Here is a 22,441-nt window from a genome sequence, read left to right as displayed (position 1 = left end):
AAAAAAAAAGAAAAGAAAAAAAGAAATAGTGAATTGTCTGCATTTAAAAAAAAGGGGGGGGCCTGGATGCCTCAGCAGTTGGGCATCTGCCTTTGGCTCAGGGTGTGATCCTGGGCCCAGGATCGAGTCCCCTGTCGGCCTCCTTGCAGGGATCCTGCTTCTCTCTGCCTGTGTCTCTGTCTCTCATGAATAAATAAATAAAATCTTTTAAAAAAATGAAAGAAAGAGATATTTCGGAGTCTCCGCTAAACCGCAGGTGGGTGGTGATGGCCTTGGGTGTTTTAGGGGGAAATACAAAGACACAAGTGCTGAAGAGTTGCTGATCTGCGGGGACATCAGGGACGTGAAACGACAGACGGCGTCAATGGGAACGAGAAAAACCACGGACTCGAAGAAGCCGCGTCGTCTCTGCAAGTGGAAATTGGAGAAAGAGCGTGTTATCATAGATGATAGAGGTTCTCATGCTTGGAGGGCTCTGGGGAGGGGAGAGGTTGGGGAGCGGAGAGGTTGGGGAGGGCGATCTCAAGACCAGGCCTCGGAGCTTTCTCCCACCTGGCTATTTTCTGAAGCCGGAATCCATGAACAAAAATACGAGATAGGACCGTAGAGGTCAGTGGGCTCCTCTGTCTCATTTTTCAGGATTCGTTGGGTTTGCAGACTTTGACTCTTCAGATCTGCCACCCAAAAAATTTAAAAAGTAGGCAAATAACCACCGGGCAGAAAGCAGGCCCTGTTGGCAACCGTGTGAAGCTCCTTGATCAAGCCATTCCTGAAACTAGCCCACCACGGAAGTTTGCATTACTTTATGAGCTGATGCTTTCACCTTTGGGTTAACCCCTTACGGTTGGTGCTATACCAAGCCCCAAAGTGATACACACCCCATCACCTTCCTTGTCCTTTCCTATAGTCTCAAGAATGGAGCTCTTGCTTCTGATACCGCAGCCTGAAATCCTCCGGTGTGTTTTAGCAGGATGGCTCGTTTATTTTTTTTTTTTATTTATTTTATTTTTTTTTATTTTTATTTTTTGAACAATGGCTTGCAAAGCTGGCTTTCTCCTTTTGGGGTGAGGTTTTCACTCAGAAGTGGATTGGACCCATATTTGGGGGCACCCCACACAGCCGTAGGCTCGGGCAGTATTTCCAAGAGCCGGCGTGTTGATGTACGAACCCATTTCCTGAAGAATTGTGTTCTGTTTCACGCAAGCATGCTGCGCGGCTGCATCTCTGCATTTGAAAAAAAAAAAGGAAAGAAGAAAGAAAGAAGAAAGAAAGAAAAAAAGAAAGAAAGAAAGAAAGAAAGAAAGAAAGAAAGAAAGAAAGAAAGAAAGAAAAAGGAAAAGTATAAACAAAAGCTTTAAACATTTTTATGTCATTCCAATTAAATCCGTTTCAAGGGGAGGAGTCGATGCAAAATGTAGGTTTATCACAGGGGGGCCCGATTTTGGGGGAGGCCCGCGTATTTCACGGCGCTCCTTAAATACCAAACAACTGGAATTTTGTTCAATTTCCCTCATTTCACTACTGATTACATCTGAAAAGGTGAAGGGAAAATACACCAGAGAGGCAGTCTCCTCAAACATACACTTTTATGGAATAAAGCTGAGTTTTACATCTTTTGTGAATTAGATCGTGTGTGCGCGCGCGCCGTGCAGATCGGTTCGGAACACAAGAAATATGGATGGTGGAGAATTAGGCGGAAAGAGTCTTAAATGCGATCACTTAAGCCCCCGAACATATTTCAATCTGAATGAGGCTGGGGGTGGGGGCCCGGATTCCTCACGGCTGGAGCGGGGAGGCGGGCTTTTTCTCCCGTTTCTGGTTAGGAGGCCAGAGGCGCCAGCTGGGGACTGACTTGCAAGCCTCTCGGGTTGTTGGGGTTTTTTATTTTTTTATTTTTTTATTTTTTTTATTTCATTGTATTTTCTCCTTCGGCGGGGAGCTCCCAGCGCCACGGCCTTGCAAAGAAAGGACCGATTCATGGAGGGGCCGCAGGCTCGCCCCGCCGGCCGTGGGCCCTCATTAACGCCCCCCGAAATTACAGCCATGTCGATTTTCAATTTGCTAAATGGCGAATAAAAGTTTACAGCAAGGGCTCCAGCGGATGAGTGGCAGCCGGCAGGCGTTAGAAGCCGCCACCCAGGGCAGATGCTTAGGGTGCAGGGAGCGAGCTAACGGGGAACCCCTGCGCGCATGGGGCCGGGCAGAGCCACAGGAGCCCCGCGAGCACAGGGGCTGGGCCCACAGGGACACCCGCGCACAGAGGCCAGGCTGAGCCACAGGGAGCCCCGCGCACAGGGTCCGGGCCCACAGGGAGATCCCCGCGCACAGGGGCGGGGCCCACAGGGACACCCACGCACAGAGGCCAGGCTAAGCCACAGGAAGACCCGTACGCACAGGGTCCGGGCCCACAAGGAGACCCACTTGCACAGGGGCTGGGCTGAGCCACGGGGAGCCTGCCAGCTTAGGGAGCGGGCCCACAGGAAGACCCGTGCGCTCAGGGGCCAGGCTGAGCCACAGGGAGCCCCACGCGCACAGGGGCCCGACCCCGCGCGCACAGGGGCCAGGATGAGCCACAGGGAGACCCAAGCGTACAGGGGCCGGGCTGAGCCACAGGAAGCCCTGTGCGCACAGGGGCTTGGCCCACAGGGAGCCCCGTGCGCACAGGGGCGGGGCTGAGCCACAGGGAGCCCCAAGCACAGAGAGGCGGGACTAAGCCACAGGGAGCCCCACGCGCACAGGGGCCGCGCACACACTGGGATCCGGGCTGATGGGGGTGAGGGGGCGTACGTGAGCTGACCTGGCTGATTGGGAGAAGCCCGCACACAGAGGGGCAGGACTGATCCGGGGGATCCCCGCACTCACACAGGCGGGGCTTATGGGGGGGGGGGAACCGCGTGCATGCAGCAGCCAGGCCAAGGCCCACCGCACAAAGCCTGGAGATAGGGGTGCGGCCAGGCAGCGCCCCACCCACGGTGCCCACCGCGGTCACTAGAACACACCTTTGTCCGGACCCCGCTCCGCGTCCGCACAGGTAACGCGGCAGGTATCCAAATCGCGCGCCGGGGTAAATATCACATCACACGACGAGTCGGGAAGCTCTCTAGGGCGCCCAGTGTCCCCGCAGGGCCGCACCGGGGTGGCCTCACCATCCGTGGACAGTGCGGTGCTACGTGTGAGATACGCACCTGCTCCAAAATACGCCCATTTCTGGGATTATTCGACAGGGGCTCGGGCGCACCCCGGAGCCACTCCGTGGGACCCACGCGCACAGGGACGTGTGGGCTTTGAACGCGCCCCTCAACAATCCTGGGTACGCGGTGCCCCCCACCTCCCTCTCCCCATCTGATGCTGCATTTTTAAAAGACCTTTTGGGTTTGCCCGCGGGCCTCAAACGGACTCCAAGCAGGGGTGCGCACTGCGCTGCAGGGTGGAGAGGCCGGCCGGGAACACTTCCCTAAGCAGGTGCCACTCGGAAGCTTATTGAAACGCGAAGACTCATTATCCGGGCCTCTATTTAATTGTTACTTTGCCGAGAGACAAGCCTGGAGTTTCTCTAAGAGGCCATGGTGGTATCGTCCTTTTGCGCTCCTCCTCCCCGGAGGGGAATCATCTTAAAAAAAAATACAAAACAAAACAAAACAAAAAAACCTACACATTTTTGCAGTTGCAAAAAAAAAAAAAAAAAGTGTGCCACTGCATTAAGTTCCTCTGTGGCGCGAGGACATTTTGGGGGTGGAGGTGGGGGGGTTCCTTCCAGCCTCTGGCTCGCAGAGAAATTGGTGCGCCTTGTCTCCAAGTCCCAGCCTTAAAAACCCGTGACAAGCTGACATTCTCACCGCTAAGTGGAACTGACGCGGGCTCGTCAACTCCAGGACACCGTGATGGGCCGTGGCAGGAATCATACCAGCAGCCTGATGTGAACTGATGACTTGCATTTACTTCCAGCCGGGGGACGGCAATTGGGTTTCAGTTGTGCGGCCGGTGTGGGACGGGGAAGTCAGGGGCTCACTCCGAGAACCCGTGTTCTGCTCATTCCCAGTTCCCTCATCTTGGAAAGAGGCTGCAAATTGTTTAAACCTACAAAATACAGCGGGATGAATGCCTCATTATCATCCCCCGTTTTCATACGACTTGGGGGAAAAATAAAAAAGAGAGAGAGAGAGAGAGAATCCTAATAGGGCTCCGGTGATGGGTTTCAGATGTTGGTCTCTGGCGACCGCACCGAAACACCAGGCGCACCAGGCGGGCAAATTGCCCGTGTCACCGACCTTGCCAGCAATCCTGTGTCTCTGTCTCTGTCTCTCCGTGCGTCTTAGCCTTTCTCCGCACCCCCACCTTCCGATTTTTTTTTTTCCCCAAGAATCTGCTTGCATTAATGAGAGTCTTTGCCCGGCGTGCGCGGCGCTGACCTTTCACGTCTGGGACACGCGGAGAAGCCCCGCTTCAGCCAGAGTGATGGGAGGCCACTTGGATCCGAAAGCTGCCTGTAGCCCGGCAGAAATGAGTTCTGACAAGTCGGGGCTGAATTCCCACAGCACAGACACGGCCACCCGCCCCCGCCCTCTCGCCTGTTTTGGTTTTTTATATATATGTGTGTATATATATCTATCTAAATGGCCCCAAATTGGCTGTTTAATATCTGAGCACCCCAGAGTCCCCGAGGATGGCGGAAACGGAAGACTGGTGCAGGGGGGCGACCGGAGGGTCCCCGCCAGGTGAGCTGGCTGTGGTGACAGCCCCTGGGTGAGCAGGGGGGCGCCTGCCCCGTCCTCCCGCCACCCCCAATCCCAAAGTGACCTTGAAACCCAATAGGGAGAAATTACCGGAAGGATTTAACGGGCTTACCTTCCCGCCCTGTCATCTTACTTCAGGATCGGCACTCAATAAATAAAAATATACATTAACCGTGGGCCTCTCAGTAACCAGAACTGTTGACAGACGTGACTAATGGGACTGTGGCGTGGCGTGATGGCGGGATGACTGCCGGGAAGCCCTCTGTGGGGTGTCCTGGTGGTGGGGGACCCCAAGGAGTGGCCACCTAACCCTGAGACCCGATCCCTATAGAGGAGGCTGGGAGAGAGGAGGTGCCTCGCATCTGAAAGATGAGCGTCTCCAGGAACGTCACAGAGACACGTGTGTACAGCAAGGGGGAACCCCATGATGAGAGAGCCTCCCAAGGGGGCCCATTCTCTGTGCACAAGAATACCTGCACTTGGAGAACCTGCACCTGTGGGAGATGCACCATGTCCTCCACCTGAGCAGAAGGGGGAACCTGTACTCTACAGTAGACACGCCCATGTCCTCCATCGGGGTGGGGGGACTGCACTCTACAGTAGACACGCCCCATGTCCTCCATCGGGGTGGGGGGACTACACTCTACAGTAGACACCATGTCCTCCTCGGGGTGGGGGGACTTGCACTCTACAGTAGACACGCCCCATGTCCTCCCTCTGGGGGATGTGGGTACCTGGACTCTACAGTAGACATGCTCCATGTCCTCCATCAGGGTGGGGGTACATGCACTCTACAGTAGACACACCCCATGTCCTCCATCGGGGTGGGGGGACCTGCATTCTACACTCTACAGTAGACACGCCCCATGTCCTCCTCGGGGTGGGGGGACCTGCACTCTACAGTAGACACGCCCCATATCCTCCCTCTGGGGGATGTGGGTACCTGGACTCTACAGTAGACACACACCATGTCCTCCATCGGGGTGGGGGTACATGCACTCTACAGTAGACACGCCCCATATCCTCCCTCTGGGGGGCAGGGGCACCTGGACTCTACAGTAGACAAGCCCCATGTCCTCCCTCTGGGGGGTGTGGGTCCCTGGACTCTACAGTAGACACGCCCATGTCCTCCATGGGGGGGGTACCTGCACTCTACAGTAGACACGCCCCATGTCCTCCTTGGGGTGGGGGGACTTGCACTCTACAGTAGACACACACCATGTCCTCCTCGGGGTGGGGGGACCTGCACTCTACAGTAGACACGCCCCATATCCTCCCTCTGGGGGATGTGGGTACCTGCACTCTACAGTAGACACGCCCCATGTCCTCCATCGGGGTGAGGGGACTGCACTCTACAGTAGACATGCCCCATGTCCTCCATTGGGGTGAGGGGACTGCATTCTACAGTAGACACGCCCCATGTCCTCCATTGGGGTGAGGGGACTGCATTCTACAGCAGACACGCCCCATGTCCTCCATCGGGGTGGGGGGACCTGCACTCTACAGTAGACACACCCCATGTCCTCCATCGGGGTGGGGGGACCTGCACTCCACAGTAGACACACCCCATGTCCTCCATCGGGGTGAGGGGACTGCACTCTACAGTAGACATGCCTCATGTCCTTCATCGGGGTGGGGGGACCTGCACTCCACAGTAGACACGCCCCATGTCCTCCCTCTAGTGGCAACATACCCTTACTCTACAGAGGAATTGTCACCCCAATGACTCACCGTTGACTAATCCTGCTGGATCTCCTCCACCTCACCTCCCATCTGTGCAATGTTAGCTCTGATGTTTGGGGTGAATTCTCCGGAATCCGACGTCCGATTACCTCGGCTCATAGGGCTGCCCTCCCATCCCTCCTAGGTGGCCCCATATGGACGTACTCACCTCTGCCAGTCCCACATCTCCCCCTCAAGATGGAGCTGCTGTCACCCAGTGTGCCAGCTGCCCCGGGGGCCCCCCACTCTCCTGGTGACATCCCTGGCGCTCCCCGAGACCCTGGGAGGAAACACCTGTGTCGCCGGAGCCTCAGGCTGAGCTCTGCCCAGCTGCCTCCGTCCCTCCCGCGCTGGCTGTGGGGTCACGTTGGCCAACAGGTGTTTTCCCTCAGAATTCCCTCCTTGTCTGAACGCGGCCCTGGGAATCATAGGGCTGAGGGGTCAGAGGTCAAACACAGCCGTGCGGGGTCCCCCGGGGGCCGGGGCTTACCAGGTGTTTAATATTATCAGAGCTCATTTGCCGCAACTCTGGTGGAGAGGTCTCCTCGGTTCCAAATAAATTTAACGAGAGTGATTTTCAAAGCCCGCCTATCGGAGTCTGCTCAATGGACAGGCGGGTTAACGGTAATTCGAGGAGGCAGGTGTACCCTCTCCGCCGGGGAACACATGCACGCCGCGGCCTGGCCCCATTTGTGGTAATTTTGGGGTCTCATTTCCATTTGTAAGAAACATAACTACTTACATATGGAAGCGATAAATAAGAGAAGTCATTAAAATTTCTCTAATTTAAAAAAAAAATATCTTAATGAAGTAATATCTTTGCCAGGGCAGGCAGAAATGTAAATTAGGCATTGCAACGAACCCTATTAACGCGATGGCTATGTTGCTGGTCTTTTTCTTTCTTTCTTTCTTTTTCTTCTTCTTTTTTTTTTAATCTAATGAATTTATGAATTGTTGGTTGTTGGGTCACAGACTTTGTTAATTTCCTATGTGTTCGGGCTCAGCAGGGGGAGGGGAGGGGCTGCTCGTGTACGAGGCATGGTAAGTCCATTAGCCGGGTCCCGCTAATCAGAACGCGAGCGGCCTGATATTCTGAGACTCGTATTAATTATTTTATGTTTGGGTTTTTTTTCCCCCCTAACATCTGTCCGTTGTCATCAGAGCATCGAGGCGCCATCGAGTGACCCCGGTTGTAAAATTTACGTCAGCCCTCTCACAATGTTTCGTTACTCACTTCTGGCAGGACATGCGCACGAAGCCTGAGAGTCTCAGGGAAATGTGCAGGACGGCTGTTTGGGGGGCAGAGAGAAATGCTGAGCAGAACAGAAATCTACGTGACCAGGTCCCGGGGTGGCTGCGTCATAAAAGCTGAGGTGTTTCTCCTGTGCTGCTGGGCTTCCTGCCCAGATCGGCAGAGATCCTCTGGCAGAAAATGGCCAAAAAGGGCTCCAGGACCCTTGTGAGAGGTTATTTGGGGGGCATGGGGTGGGAAACGATGCTTCTGGTCATCCTACAAGTTGTCTGCCTCATGCAGCCCGGGGCATAAGCAGCTCAAGCAAGAGTCTGACGTCTCAAAGTTTCCAAGGACCACCATGGGGTCGTCCACCGGGACGTTCAACCAAATGCATCCGAGCTTTCCGGGGACTCAGGTGAGCTCCCAGGGGCCAGGTCACCTGGAAACCAAGCTCCAAGGGGCCAGCTAGGTGCCACTGGCTATGTATTCATTCAGCGTTCCTCAGTTTACCCACCATCGTGCTACTGCTCGTCACTGACACGTGTCGTGGCGTTCCTCTGAAAGCTCCTCCTGAAGATACACAGGAGTTCAGGTGCTGATGAGTGTCGTGAGCTCAAATGGGTCTGTTCTAGCCAGTGCACGGGTTGAAGGTATCATCTGTAGGACCTCAGATGGGGCTGGATCTAGAGAGGGGTCTCTAACAAGGGAATTATGGTAAAATGAGGTCAGTAGGGTGGGCTCTGGTCCCATCGGATCAGGGTCTTTATAGGAAGAAGGTATGAAGATGCAGATATGCACAGAGGGGCGACCGTGAGGACATAGGGAGAACACGACATCTACACGCCCAGAAGAGAGGCCTCAGGAGAAGCAAATTCGGCCTCACCTGGATCTCAGACCCCCAGGCTCCAGAACCCAGAGGAACATTGTCTAGGGCACCCCATCTATGGGATTTTGTTACAGCAGACACATTGCAGAAATGCAGGTCCTGAAAACAGCGTCTGTTTGTCTGCTCCCCTCCTCTCAGACAACATGGTGGCCATCCTGCCAACCAAGAAATAACAGCTGCAAGGAAAAAATAGGGGGTGACACTGTGTCCCAGGTGTCCACCCCATACCTCCCCTCGTGCTTCTGGTGCCTGTGAACATGCATGGAAATGAGACACAAGCACCAGCTGTGGCAAGAAACGGTCACAAATGGGACGCTGTGGTGTGAAGGTCATGGGGTGGAGGGACGCCTTGGGTTGGAGATGCAAAGTAACCAATTCATCGTGCTTCTGCGTGGGATGTTCCCACATTTTAAGACTGAAAATCCTCTCTCTCAGGGATCCCCCGAGCCCCATGAAAGTGGGACTGCAGTCACTCTACAGAGGCTGTGTGTACATTGTCAGTGGCTGTGGTCATGGGGTGCTGCCCTGGGATGTCCCCCCGTCCCCTCCAGGTTTACCCATGCCCTCCCTGCTGGGGAGCAGACTGGGTCAGCGTGGAGCATCCCCTTCTTTCTTTCATCCAACCTCATGGAAAGCCCTCCCTGCCCAGTGTAGGGTGCTCTCTCAGGCAGTACACTGACCCGGGAAATGGCTCTCATCCTGGTGGGTGCTTCACCGTTGACTTAGCAATGGGTTTCCATGGTGAGGGTGCTTCGCCCTTGACTTAGTGATAGGTTTCCATGGTGAGGGTGCTTCGCCCTTGACTTAGTGATAGGTTTCCATGGTGAGGGTGCTTCACTGTTGATTTAGTGATGGGTTTTCATGATGAGGGTGCTTCACTGTTGACTTAGCAATGGGTTTCCATGGTGAGGGTGCTTCACTGTTGACTTAGTGATGGGTTTCCATGGTGAGGGTGCTTCGCTCTTGACTTAGTGATGGGTTTCCATGGTTAGAGTGCTTAGCCTTTGACTTAGTGATGGGTTTCCATGATGAAGCTGCTTCACCCATTGACTTAGGATTGGGTTTCCATGATGAGGGTGCTTCACCTGTTGACTTAGTGATGGGTTTTCATGATGAGGGTGCTTCAAAGTTGACTTATCAATGGGTTTCCATGGTGAGGGTGCTTCACTCTTGACTTAGTGATGGGTTTCCATGGTTAGAGTGCTTCGTCTTTGACTTAGGGATGGGTTTCCATGATGAAGCTGCTTCGCCCATTCACTTAAGCATTGGGTTTCCATGATGAGGGTGCTTCAAATTTGACTTATTGATGGGTTTCCATGATGAGGGTGCTTCGCCCTTGACATAGCAATGGGTTTCTATGGTGACAGTGCTTCACTCATTGACATAGTGATGGGTTTCCATGACAATGCGCAACAAGTCATACCATCAAGTCATACCATGGAAGCCGGGCAATGCTCAGGAATGTTGAGGTTGCACCTGTGTCCATCCATGGGCTGTTTGTCACTTGTGCACCGGGATGTCCCTGCCTACCATGTAGACATACTTGTTCTGCTGTGTAGACCATCAGCGTGTTGGAGATACCTCAGGTTACGTGGGAAGAGGTTCATTAGGACGAGATATCTATTACATGGCGAGGTGGCATGGAAGCTCTCAGGACAGTCAGCTGGTCCTGCCTGGTAGTGACGGTGTCTGCTGGAAGCACCTGGTCTCCTCCGCTGTGTGGTGTGGACCTCTTCTCCAAGTTGAGACAATACCCATCCCTTGTTTCTGTGTGTCCAGACATTTCTACAGCACACCTTGCATGGCCGTATCCCACTCTGGAAATGACAAAAACACAAGCGATGCCACGGAGTCCTCTTTTCTGCACCCCGGGGAGACCCTAGCACACTTTTTATGCTTTTAATGCACCCATTGAATTTGCATTCCAGATTCAAGGAGGCCCGTCTGCTTCAAACACCCCCGTCCATGTGTGTGGACACAATGCTTCCTCGCAAGCCAGGCTTTGTGGATTTTATGCCTTATGAGTGATGCACGTGCCTCTAATACCCATCATGATGCAAATGCTCTGGAATTAATGTCAGATGGCGCCAATCCGATGCCTTGAGTGGTGTTACGCGGCCACACGTGTGTTGCACGCACAGAGACAAGCACACCCTCCAACTCCTGCGGTGTGGCTATGCTCAGCACATCTCCTCGTGCATCAGGATGTATCTAGGCATCCCAACATGCGTGCTTCATGGCGAGACACGGCTGCAAAAACCACTTTATTCATGTGGGTTTTTGGCGGGGAAATATGGTGGGTTGCACAGCGGCAGAGGAGCAGGGGATTTTCCAAGGCACTCAGCCCGTGATGGGGTCAGGGGGGCCATCACCCCACATGCAAAATGGAAAGCTCTCGCCCCAGGCTCTGGTCAGCATAGGAAGGGAGGAAGGACAAGGTACTTGCAGAGGCAGGGCTGGAAAAATCCACCGCAGACGGTTGTCGAATTTATGTCCTGACCACAGTGGGTGTAAATGGAAAGACGTGGGTGGGTTTGTGTGAATTAAAACATTTATAGAGCTCCGGGTTCCTGTTCGCTCTTAGGCGTCTTATTAAAGTCGGGTTAGTGTAAACATGGGGGTTGTAAACCGGCAGGGCCCTAGCACCAATTAAAATAATAAAAAACAAGGAGCTGCCACAAAGTGAAGGGTGTTTGGCAAAGTCTCCTGCAGGCAGAGGGAGGGGAGGGCAGTTCGCAGCCGCCATGCGCAAGGAGGAGGCCTGCGGGATTCGGGGTCTGCCAGGAGCAGGGGAGCTGGCTGATGGAAGAGGAGCTTCTGTACACACGAGGCACGGGGACGGGGACACGGGGATGTCCTCATGGATGTGCCGGGGAGGACACGGGGACGTCCTCATGGATGTGCTGTGAGGAGACACGGGGACGGGGACACAAGGATGTCGTCATGGATGTGCTGCAGTGGGACACGGGGACGGGCCCTATGCCTCATCCCTCACCTCCTGAACACCTGCCAGCCTACCACCAGCACCCCCAGCTGACATCTGCCCGCCTCCCTGTCCCTCTGCAGGCTCCTGGGTTCCCTCGGTGTCCCCAGTTTCCTGCCTTGGGATCCCGTTTGACCCTCACCCTTGAAGGTGGACAAGAGTGGAGACTGGTCAGGGCACCGGTCACTACTGGCAGGAGGAACCACGGAGCGTGACCACTGGGGAAATGGATGCAGGTGGGCTGGGGTTCCCACATGGAGGGGATGCCACAGAAGGTCTGTGGAGGCGAGTGGCCACCTCGGTGCCCAGTTCACTGGACGTTGCTCCACGGGCGCCATATGCATCCCAGCTGGCGCCCAGGGGAGGCTGAGTCGGGCACAGGGCTGATTTGGGGAGCTCGGCACAGGGCCAGCAGGTGCAATGCGCACAAACTTCCAAGGACGGCGTGTGTTTCGAACACGGGGCCACCTCGGCCTGCGCTGGGCTCCAGACAACATCTTAAAGCCGTCTTCCTCACTCACTCGAACTCATGAATATTTTCCCGAAATATGAATCCATATGTTTCCGACCCAGTTGGCGTTAACTCTGCGGGCTGGTGTGGGTTTTTTTTTTTTCTTTTTCCCCTTTAGCAGCTGACGTTCAGGAGGTGAGAGGGGTTAGCTGAGCTCTGACAAGCACAGGGAGGGTTTTCAGGGCTAAAAGTTGAAGCATCCAGATGTCTGAGGCTTTAACAATGCAGCTCGCCCCGTCTTCCAGTCAGTGTGGAGCACAGAGGGCTCTCTCTTGGGACCTTCTGTAAGGCAGCATCTGTCTGCTGAGTCCCTGCCCCCTGCCTGGGGTGGTGGGGGGGGGGACATTCACCCTCCAAAGCCCCCAAATTGCAGGACCTGAGCAGTCAGGGGGTCACAGGTAGAGTGAGACCCTTTTACATGCAGCACCCGAGCAGCTCAAACCTCCTTAGGGCTCAGATAGGAGTTTTAACCAAGAAGTTGCCCCAGGGCCTTAGTTTCACCTTCAAATAGCACTTGCAATGAATTTACTGTTTCTACAAGAGTTTTGTGTGTGTTTCTTCTTCTTCTTCTTCTTCTTCTTCTTCTTCTTCTTCTTCTTCTTATTATTATTATTATTATAGAAACCAGAGTTTGGCTCATGTAAAGAGTCCAAACCACCTCAAATCAGCGAGCCTGCTTTGCCGATCTATTTATTTCATGACATAAGCTGTATAGTTAAAACAATGGATATTTTCCAGGAAAGTTTAGTAGAACTCTATTGTGTGAATAACCAATGAGTTCCAGGCTCTTGGGGGAGGACGTGTCCTTGCCGACCACTCACCTTTCTTTAATTTCTTTTTTTTAGGGGATCCCTGGGTGGCTCAGCAGTTTAGCACCTGCCTTCGGTCCAGGGCGTGATCCTGGAGACCCGGGATCGGGTCCTGCATGGGGCTCCCTGCATGGAGCCTGCTTCTCCCTCTGCCTGGGTCTCTGCCTCTCTCTCTCTCTCTGTGTCTATCATGAATAAATAAAATAAAATTTAAATTTTTTTTCTTTTTTTAAATGCCGTGCAGCGAACCGGATGCAGGGCTTGATCTCACGACCCCGAGACCATGACCCAAGCAGCGATCAAGACTCCAACGTTCAACCCACTGACCCACCCAGGCACCCCTTAATTTTCATTGCTCTGATCAGCATTTCTAGAACTTCTTGTGCTGATTTGCTGCCGTCCCTGTATTTGTAGGGAGTGGTAGCGTTTTGCGACAAAGGTGTCCACAGCCATCATCTCAAAACACTACCTTCCCACGGTCCCAACAGAGTTGGAAACTTCATTTCTCATTATGCTTCTGGTCTAAAAAAAAAAATCGCTGATTTTCTTTTTAACGCAAAGATTACTTGGCCCTGTGTTCTATCAGCAAACATCCAGGATCTTTAAACTCTATTCTGTTACTCTGCGGTCAGAAATCCGAGTCTACGTGATATCGATCCTATAAAATAGACTGACTTCGGCTTTGCGGTTCTTGCCTTGTCCATTCTTGACACAAACACCGAGGATGGAGTAAACGCCATGGAATGATGGGACAGGAATGGGACAGAGCCCCGATGAAGACGGTCGGCAATCAGGAATGTGGAGAGGATGATGGGAGGCAGCTCATGCGACGGAGAATGAGGACAGGTTGATGGTAGTCGACCATAGCATGCTTCCTTCATTCCAGCTCTCCCCAGTTGTCTCAGGTCAGGGGGGCAGTGTTGGCTTCTTCTGCATTTTGACAAATACTGGAAGGTTCTGTTGCTGAGGGTAGGGATGAAGGATAAAAATGTGCGGGGTAGTGTAGCAGGAGAACCTAGGGAGAAGATTCCATCATGGCGGCCGACAGGAGCATCTGCTGCGCCAAGAAGGTTGTCGTAAGGAGCAGGGGTGGGACGGGTGTTTGCAGACAATCCTGACGGTCTGGACACTTTGGTTGCACAGAACGATGCGTCTACCCCCAAGCAAGGGGACAGAGCTCCAGAGAACAACGGGCTCCACATCACAGGAATTTTCCAAGAAGACCAGGTGGGGATATTTTTCAAGCACTCAGGAGGTCACAGCGGTGATGGCGGAGGAAGGTGTGAACAGGATGCATGCCCATGAGAGATACATCCACGTGGGCAAACGGCGGCTAGGCTACCTTCAAGTCATATAGAGCTCATCAGTTACACGTGAGAAAACGCTCTGCTCCCCTCAAAGCATTTTCTCACCAAGGTGCAGGCGCCGTTCCCACCTCTGCACATCACACGCCACCAAGGCTCGCTCATGCAGATCAAATCAGTGAATAGGGAAAACTGCCCGTGTTTTTTCTTAAGAGGGAACATGGATCCATTGCTTGAAAGAGCGAAACACGTAGGAGCCATGGTCTACACCACAGGTGTAATACCTGAGCATTTCGGGACAAGAGCGGGAAACCCCAAGGAATCGTCAGCATTAGTCGCAAATGATGTTCAGTAAGGTGACACAAAGTGGACTCGATTTTGCGGACTTTACTTTGTAACTATTACGGGGAGGGAGACGGACAAAACTTTGATGAATTGGGAGCATTCTTAGCAGTATTTGTTTGAAGGCACACAGGTAAGAGATGGGAAGAAGAACCGTGAGTCCGAAAAACATGATTGAATCAGCTGCTTTCATATAGAATGGCAAAATCTGTACTTCTATATACAGCTTGCGCTGATTACCATGAAGATTCTCTGTGTCTGTTTTATGGGGCAGTGAGAGAGGTCAGAGTGTGGGCAATCTGAATTTTTTTAAAGTTGGTCTTTCATAGGGATCCCTGGGTGGCTCAGCGGTTTAGTGCCTGCCTTTGGCCCAGGGTGTGATCCTGGAGACCCAAGACCAAGTCCCATGTCGGGCTCCCTGCATGGAGCCTGCTTCTCCCTCTGCCTGTGTCTCTGCCTCTCTCTCTCTCTCTCTCTATCTATCTCTCATGAATAATTTTTTTTTAGAAAGTTGGTCTTTCATAGAGTAGGAATAATCGCCATTATAGCCAACTGCGGTGGGTTTTTGGAGTGAGATAACTGTGTATAAAACACATATATACATCAATGTGTGTGTCTGTCTATAGGTCCTACCGTCAAACTACCCATTCTTTTATCTCTCCATCCACCATCCATCACCTGTCCATCATCTATCCATCCATGAATCCATCACCTATGTATTCATCTATCATCTATCCATCCATCTATCCATCCATCTATCCATCCATCTATCCATCCATCCATCCATCCATCCATCCATCCATCCATCCATTGTCATCTATTACACATCCAAAGCAGGAATAGCTACAAAGCCTAGAAAGCTGACAGCCTGGGATTGTAGAGATCTGTAAATCATACCAAAGATCAATACATCAGTTATGAGACGACTTGGGATGATCGTGAGCCCCCTGAAAAGCTTTTCTTTATTGCATTAATTATTAAGATCCATGTGCTTCTGCTGATGGATGAGTGGAGGAAGCTCAGAGGTCATAAATTAAATGAGATCACTTGGCGAGAAGACGGGTACATGTTGAGACCAGATGTCCCGCATGCTCTGCTCACGGGTGCATGTGGGGGCACGCAGGGGCGTATGGGAAATTGTGCACACATGCAGGTAGTGTGCCGTGTAGCTTTCTCAGATTGCATTGTAAACAGCACTGTCTTCATGCCCCTCTCCGGGGGCCACCAAATTGCACATCTCTGTTGGAGGGTATGTTTGCTCTGTGTCTTGCTCTGGGTCTTTGAAAGACAGTGTGGTTCTCTGGGTCTGCCATGACATGGCTACTTATCCAGTGGAGGATGGTCAGGTTGGGCTCCTGTTTAATGACACATTGGGTAAAAAGTGGTTGGACGTGAGGAAAGGCATGGCTTGGTGCACAGGACGTGTTGTTGAACGTCAAGTGTCCAGCCGTGGTGGACTTCCTGTGCCCTGAGTACCCAGCCCAATACCTGACACAGAGTGTGTGTTTCACACTCTGTTCAGCTAAACAGAACTGAATTAAACCCAATCAGGGCTGATGGAAGCTGGTGAAGCCAGGGGTGCTGTGTGGTGTATATCAATGATTCAAGCAAAATGGAGGAGGAAAGAACAGGAAAGAGGTAGACCAGGACCCTCAGTGGACCATGGTGAGCAGGAGACATACACATCGGTGGATGCATGGGCAGATCTAAAGGGTCATATCCAAAAGTCACGGGGTGTTAAGGAGAAAAACGAAACCTCTGCCACTTTGAGGCATAAAGCCAGAGACCATGGTGAGGGGCTTCCCATAGAGAGAGACAACTCCTAAGGAGATCAAACGGTAGGAGGGACTTTGCTTTCTTTCTGGAGACTGGTGGTGATGGTGACTCAAAGAGGCTGCCATATTGAACCAACCAGATGAGGAGGCTGCCTGGGATTGAGATGGGCTGAAAGGAAAGACGTAGCTGCAGACTTTGGGACAGAGAAGAGGGCTATTCGTTAATTCACAGTGTCTTCTGAGCATCCCAGACTCAACATGAGATTGACACACACAACCCTAATCTATGTCCTCCTGGCATCCTCGTACTTTGTTGGGGCAACAGGGAACAGGTCGCCATGATGGAATATGCAATGAGCACCAGTCGAAGGGTAGGCAGGAGAGGTTCAGTTCCCTGCAAGGGTTGGCGGGGGGGTGGGGGAGTGTTAACCCAATTTACGGGGAGGGACGTGTAAGGGGCTTGCGCTGTGTCTGACGACAGACAAGGGGCTCTGTTGACAACACTTTTCACAGCAGGGGTTATACGTAAAACGAAGGAAACCGTTAACCCAGAAACAGGTTTCACACAAATGTCGCTAGTCATAAAAATCCCAGAGCATTGCCTGATCTTTTGATTCCATCTGAGCTCTGGATTCCTGGCAGATGCTGACTTCTGTGCACGTCTTCACCGCTTCAATCCTTATTTCTTTCCAGAGAAAAGAAACTCATTCATCCCCCCCCCCACCCCGTCTTCAAGCCCGCTTGCCGGTGAATTCCACCTTTAACCACTTTGGCGTTTTAGAACAAAGCGCGGTTGTATTGTTACAAAAAGCCCCTGGTATGAAAATTGGGGGGAATTTGTTCACTGATCCAACTGAGATCCAGGGAGGCTGTAATGGCTGGACGATGACGTTTTTTTCTTTCCTTGTCAGACGCGGCAGGGCATCAACGGTATTCTGAACTTAACAGATTCCCTTTCTTTGCTTCTTAGGGATGCCGCAACAAAGTATCATGAGACTGCCCTAAATCCAATGACAGGTGTCCTTTTAAGAGACACAGACACCGAAAAGAAGCCACGTGAAGATGGACGCACAGACGGGACGGACGTGACCACCAGCCCAGGGACGCCTGGAGCTCCAGATGCTGGAAGAGGCAGGATGGACCCTCCCTGGAGCTTCTGGAGGGAGCACAGCCCTGCCTGGATCTCAGACGTCTGGTCTCCATAACCATAAGAAGATAAATTCCCATCGTTTTAAGTCTCCTGGATTTGGTCATTTACTCCCGCAGCCCGAGGATCCTCGTAGAGTTCACGGTGGAAGACCATCAAAGGCAAGAATGCTTGTACTGCTCAGCATGACCGCCTCTTCCTGGAGGAAGCATCCTCGGTTGCTGGAGGGCTTGTGGGCCGACTCATCAAGTGTTAGAGGATTTGTCAGGTACATTTCCCCGTCCCCCAGCGGGGTTTGGAGGGAGCAGAGGAGACGTGGTTGTACAAGGATATGATGACAACCTAACACGTCCGTAAACACGTTTGCGCAATCCACTCCTGAGCCTGGAGATATGTTCTGACTTATCCAGTGTCAGGGAAAAGAAAAAAAAAATACAACAGCGATGAAAAAACAAAACATTTGAGAACACCTCGGGGGCGTTCCTTAGAGAAAGAGGAGCTGAACCAAGGGTGGATATACTGTTTTTCTGTATTTCCCTTCTGTTTCTGAAGTGGCTGATTCCATGCGTGTTTCTTTTCGCTCGATAGCTTATGACAGAGAGATTCTGATGGGTTCCTTCTGGGGAAACATTTTTTTTTTTTTATTCACGTGAAATCAGATTATCTTCTTCTCATGAAACACCTGAGCAGGAAGGACTCACGGATGGCTTTTGGCAACAGCGCCACGACGCAGATGGAGAGATGTAATTCGGGGAGAAGTTTCTTCAATCAGTGAGCGGTCAGGGGGTTCCCTAGGGTTTAAGTCTTGGCTCTCAGTTTTGCTCAGAAATATCCAAACGCAGGAAGATGTTGTTCATGGGCTTACGAAGGGTACACATGGCTCCGGCTTTTAAGGAGATGACCTCCTCGCTGCCCTCCCAGGGTCCTTTGGTGAGGACACCCCATCTCTACTGGAGGAGGCACATGACAGTCCTTTGTGCAGGCAGCCTCCTGCCCATCACCACTTCACCACGGTTGGTTCTCCGGATGAGCCTTCTTGTAGGTGAGACGTAAATCTGGGGAGTTTTCTGGTTCCTGAAACTATACACACTCCATCTCGTACCTGTATCGTCCTATTCTTTGACCCTCCCCACCTGTGATATTTCTTTATCCTTCTCCCTCCCTTCTGAAAGTCTCTTTTTTTAAGATTGTATTTATTTATTCATGAGGGACACACACAGAGAGAGGCAGAGACACAGGCAGAGGGAACAGCAGGCTCCATGCAGGGAGCCCGACGTGGGACTCGATTCCGGGTCTTCAGGATCAGACCCTGGGTCGAAGGCAGGTGCTAAACCACCGAGCCACCCGGGCTGCCCCTGAAAGTATTTTAGAACCTCCCCTCTGTGTCTTTCAGTGGCCATGAGATCCCCGAGGCAACAGCATCTGAGGCCATGTGTCCTCACTGAGTTGGACAACAAGAGTTGAGTTTCATCAAGAGCTGTTATCATCCAGCCTTCTATCCTCAGCTCTGAATTACTTGCACTTGCGCTTGGTTATTCTTCTTGAACCCGCTTTCTGTTTCTTTCACCACCTTTGTGGATTCACTTCCAAACTCCTCCATGCGGCTCCTGCTTTTCTTCCTTTATGAAGTTCACATGCAAAAAGAGCAAATTCGACCTGAAGGCGTTTGCCAAGTGCTTCTGTGAAGCCAGGGACTCCCATTTAAGGAGGATCAGGGAAACTCTTTACAAATTGGTAAGAACAAGACACGTGTGACGCCTTGAACACGTGGGATCTATTTCTCCAAGTATTTTCTTTCGTTTTAGAAATACCTTCAAGTGTGGCTTCCGAGGCCCATCCCTGCCGTCTTTGTGATTTTCTTGAGTCATGGCTGAAGACTAAAAAAGATTTTGGTAGAAAACAAGCTTATCCATGGGGTTTGTGAACATATCAATGAGCTTATCAAATGGGCATATCAATGGGATTTATTTAGAATTCTGTGCATGATGGATGAAGGTGGTAGCCTGTGTGGAAAATGGCGGCCATAGTTCCCAGCCTTGCTGTTGCTCCAGAGCAGAAAAGCACAGGGATGTCAAGATCTTTGTGTTCTTGCTGGGAGACCTTCCACCAACCTTAAAGGATGGGAAGCCACCACGGGTCCCAGCCGTCCCAACGACGTTCACTAAGACCTACCCACAGACGCAAGGCCATCCCAGTCACTGCCAGCCCAGCCCAGTTCAAAAGAACCACCAATCCAGCCCACTGGTACTTGAGGCAAAATAAATGTTCCTTGTTTTAAAGTACTGAGTTCTGGGGCCATTTGTTACATGGCAAAAGCTAGCTATCACATAAACCATACACCTTTTTTGTCTGTACCTTGACACCCCTACATCTTTTTTATTTTTAAGATTTTTTTATTTATTTATTCATGAGAGACAGAGAGAGAGGCAGAGACACAGGCAGAGGGAGAAGCAGGCTCCATGCAGGGAGCCCAATGTGGGACACGGGACAGGATCCCAGTTCTCCAGGCTCATGCCCTGGGCTGAAGGCGACGCTAAACTGCTGAGCCACCTGGGCTGCCCGACACCCCCTACATCTTGATGCCATTTCTTGCAATATGAAAAAAAAATGGACTAAGCGTGGGGAAATAAATGCATGCATTGAAATTTGCACACATTTAACACCAAATTAGCCTCTATGAACAGGCTCTCAAGAAAGTGACTATCTTCGATCACATCCATGATTATTGCTACTCTAGACACAGAAAGAATCCCAACTTTTGGATTCACTCACAGCAAATCCATTCACTGAGCCAATGAGTCTTTGCATTCCACTTTGGCAATGAATCCTTTCTGAGAGGATACCTTAGCCTCTATTTAAAAAAAAAAATGTAGCTCTTTTCTGCTAATATGCAAATATATAAATATTCAATTAGTGGGTATAGATAAACAAGATCTGAACCTTAATATAAAGAGCTTTTTAGAAGTCTATAGTTGATTAAAGACTATATTTACTGGAATTTTATAAATCCCCCCAGTGTGTTATAAATTAATAATTTGCTATATTTATTTGTGTGCTGTCTATGTAATTCAGTCAATTATTAATGAATACATTTATTGTGTATAAATAATAAAATTTCCGTCGCATAATACAACCAATGCTTCATGTTATTATACTGGGAATAGCACATAAATAATGAAATAAAGGTAAAGTAAATAACGGTATGGGAGCTGCCGAGCATTTGTTCTTATTTGAACATTTCAAAGGAGAGGCAAGGGATAAGCCTGGAAGTACGGCACTTGTGTCCTGACACGCTGGACGGGGAACGGATGATGGCAAGCTGGCCACAGACGCGCACAGAACGGACTTGCATGGACATTTCTGCTGCTCAGATGTAGTCATAGCAACGGGCATGTGTTGAGCATCTACCCTGAGCCAGATCCTGCATGAGATGCTGACACTTTTGGAAGATGGCCCTTCCTTCCTTCCTTCCTTCCTTCCTTCCTTCCTTCCTTCCTTCCTTCCTTCCTTCCATCCTTCTTTCCTGCCTCCCTTCTCTCTTCTTTGTCCTTCCCTATGATTTGGTTTCATTACTCATTTCTTTCTATCACTTTGGGCAAGGATAACCAGACTGGAAGCTGACTTCGTAAATACGTCTTCGGTATCCACCAAAACCAGAACCAACATGGTGGGGAATGAGACCCCAAATCTATCTGGAGACCTCACCAATGCAGAGCTGGAAAATCCCAGGAGAACCATCTAGAAGCAAATGGAACCAAACGTCCAAACAATGGAAAACAGGGTCCTTATCATGATTTAAGCATATCCGATGGATGGGGGAGAAAACTATAAAATTCATCAAGCTTCAAGGGATGTGTACACGCGACGGGGCCAGTGCTGTGGCTCAGACCCCGTGGATTCTCATCCTTCAGCTATTTAAGAATATTGGCCAATGTTGGGCATCCCTGTGCTACTTAATGAGCAACTCTGAAGACAATGGAACTTTACATTTTACCTACTGTGGGCTTGACTCTCTGAAAATTAAGAAAAATGAGCTTGTATTCTTAGGAGATAATTAGGATTTCTTAGATTGAGAGTTTTTAGTTAAAGGACTCTAATAATAATAAAGCAACTATGAAATCCAGTCATGGTATGTAAACAGACAGCCACTCTTTGACACCAGGCTTTTCTGATCCAGACCAGGGGTTGTTTTCTGTCACTCAGCAGAGCTGTGCCAATAAAACTTTATTTACAAACACAAGCAGAGGGCCAGATTTGCCCCCTAATATTGTACTTTGTGCACTGCTCTATTACACCCTATGCTCTAAGTAAATGCATTTTTGTTCGTTTGATTTTGCCTTTTAAATTTTTAAAGGACTTTTAGTTTGAATTTTTAAAATTCTTATTTTAATTTTTTTAAATGCCACTTCTCAATTGGGATGAAATTCACATCACATAAACATAACCATTTTGAAGCGAACAACTCAGGGGCAGTTAGCACATTCGCCATGTTGTGCAAGCACCACCCCATCTGGTTCTAGAACATTCTCATCCCTCCCTGAAAAGAGACCTTGTATCCATCAAAGGGTAGTGGAAATGTGGCCATAGGAGTTTGGGATGAGCTCTGGCTCCAGAATGTGCATCTTTGAGGTATTGAGTATTTGGAACTGCAGCCACTTGAAACCAGCAGGTGCAGGAGAGATTTTCCCTTTGAACTTACCTGCCTCCTGTTCCCCCAAAAAGGAACTGATTGTCACCAATGCCCTCGTGGGGTGTCATCACCCAGAAAGGTGGACTCCGGTCACAGCAAAGGACACAAGTGTCAACCCCACAGGCAGACAGATGCTCACTATTCATATAAACAGGATCACACACGAAGTGGACTTTTGTGTCTCCTTTTCTCACTGAACATTGTGTTTTCCAGAACCATCCGCATGGTTGTAGGTGTCAGCGCTCCTTTCCTTTTCATGGCTGAGCAATATTCCATTTTAGTAATGCACCACCTTCTGTTGTTCC

This window comes from Canis aureus, chromosome X, assembly GCF_053574225.1.
Source record: "Canis aureus isolate CA01 chromosome X, VMU_Caureus_v.1.0, whole genome shotgun sequence".
NCBI classification, from domain to species: domain Eukaryota; kingdom Metazoa; phylum Chordata; class Mammalia; order Carnivora; family Canidae; genus Canis; species Canis aureus.
The sequence above is the reverse complement of the archived record's forward strand: the minus strand, read 5'-3'. Positions refer to the sequence as shown.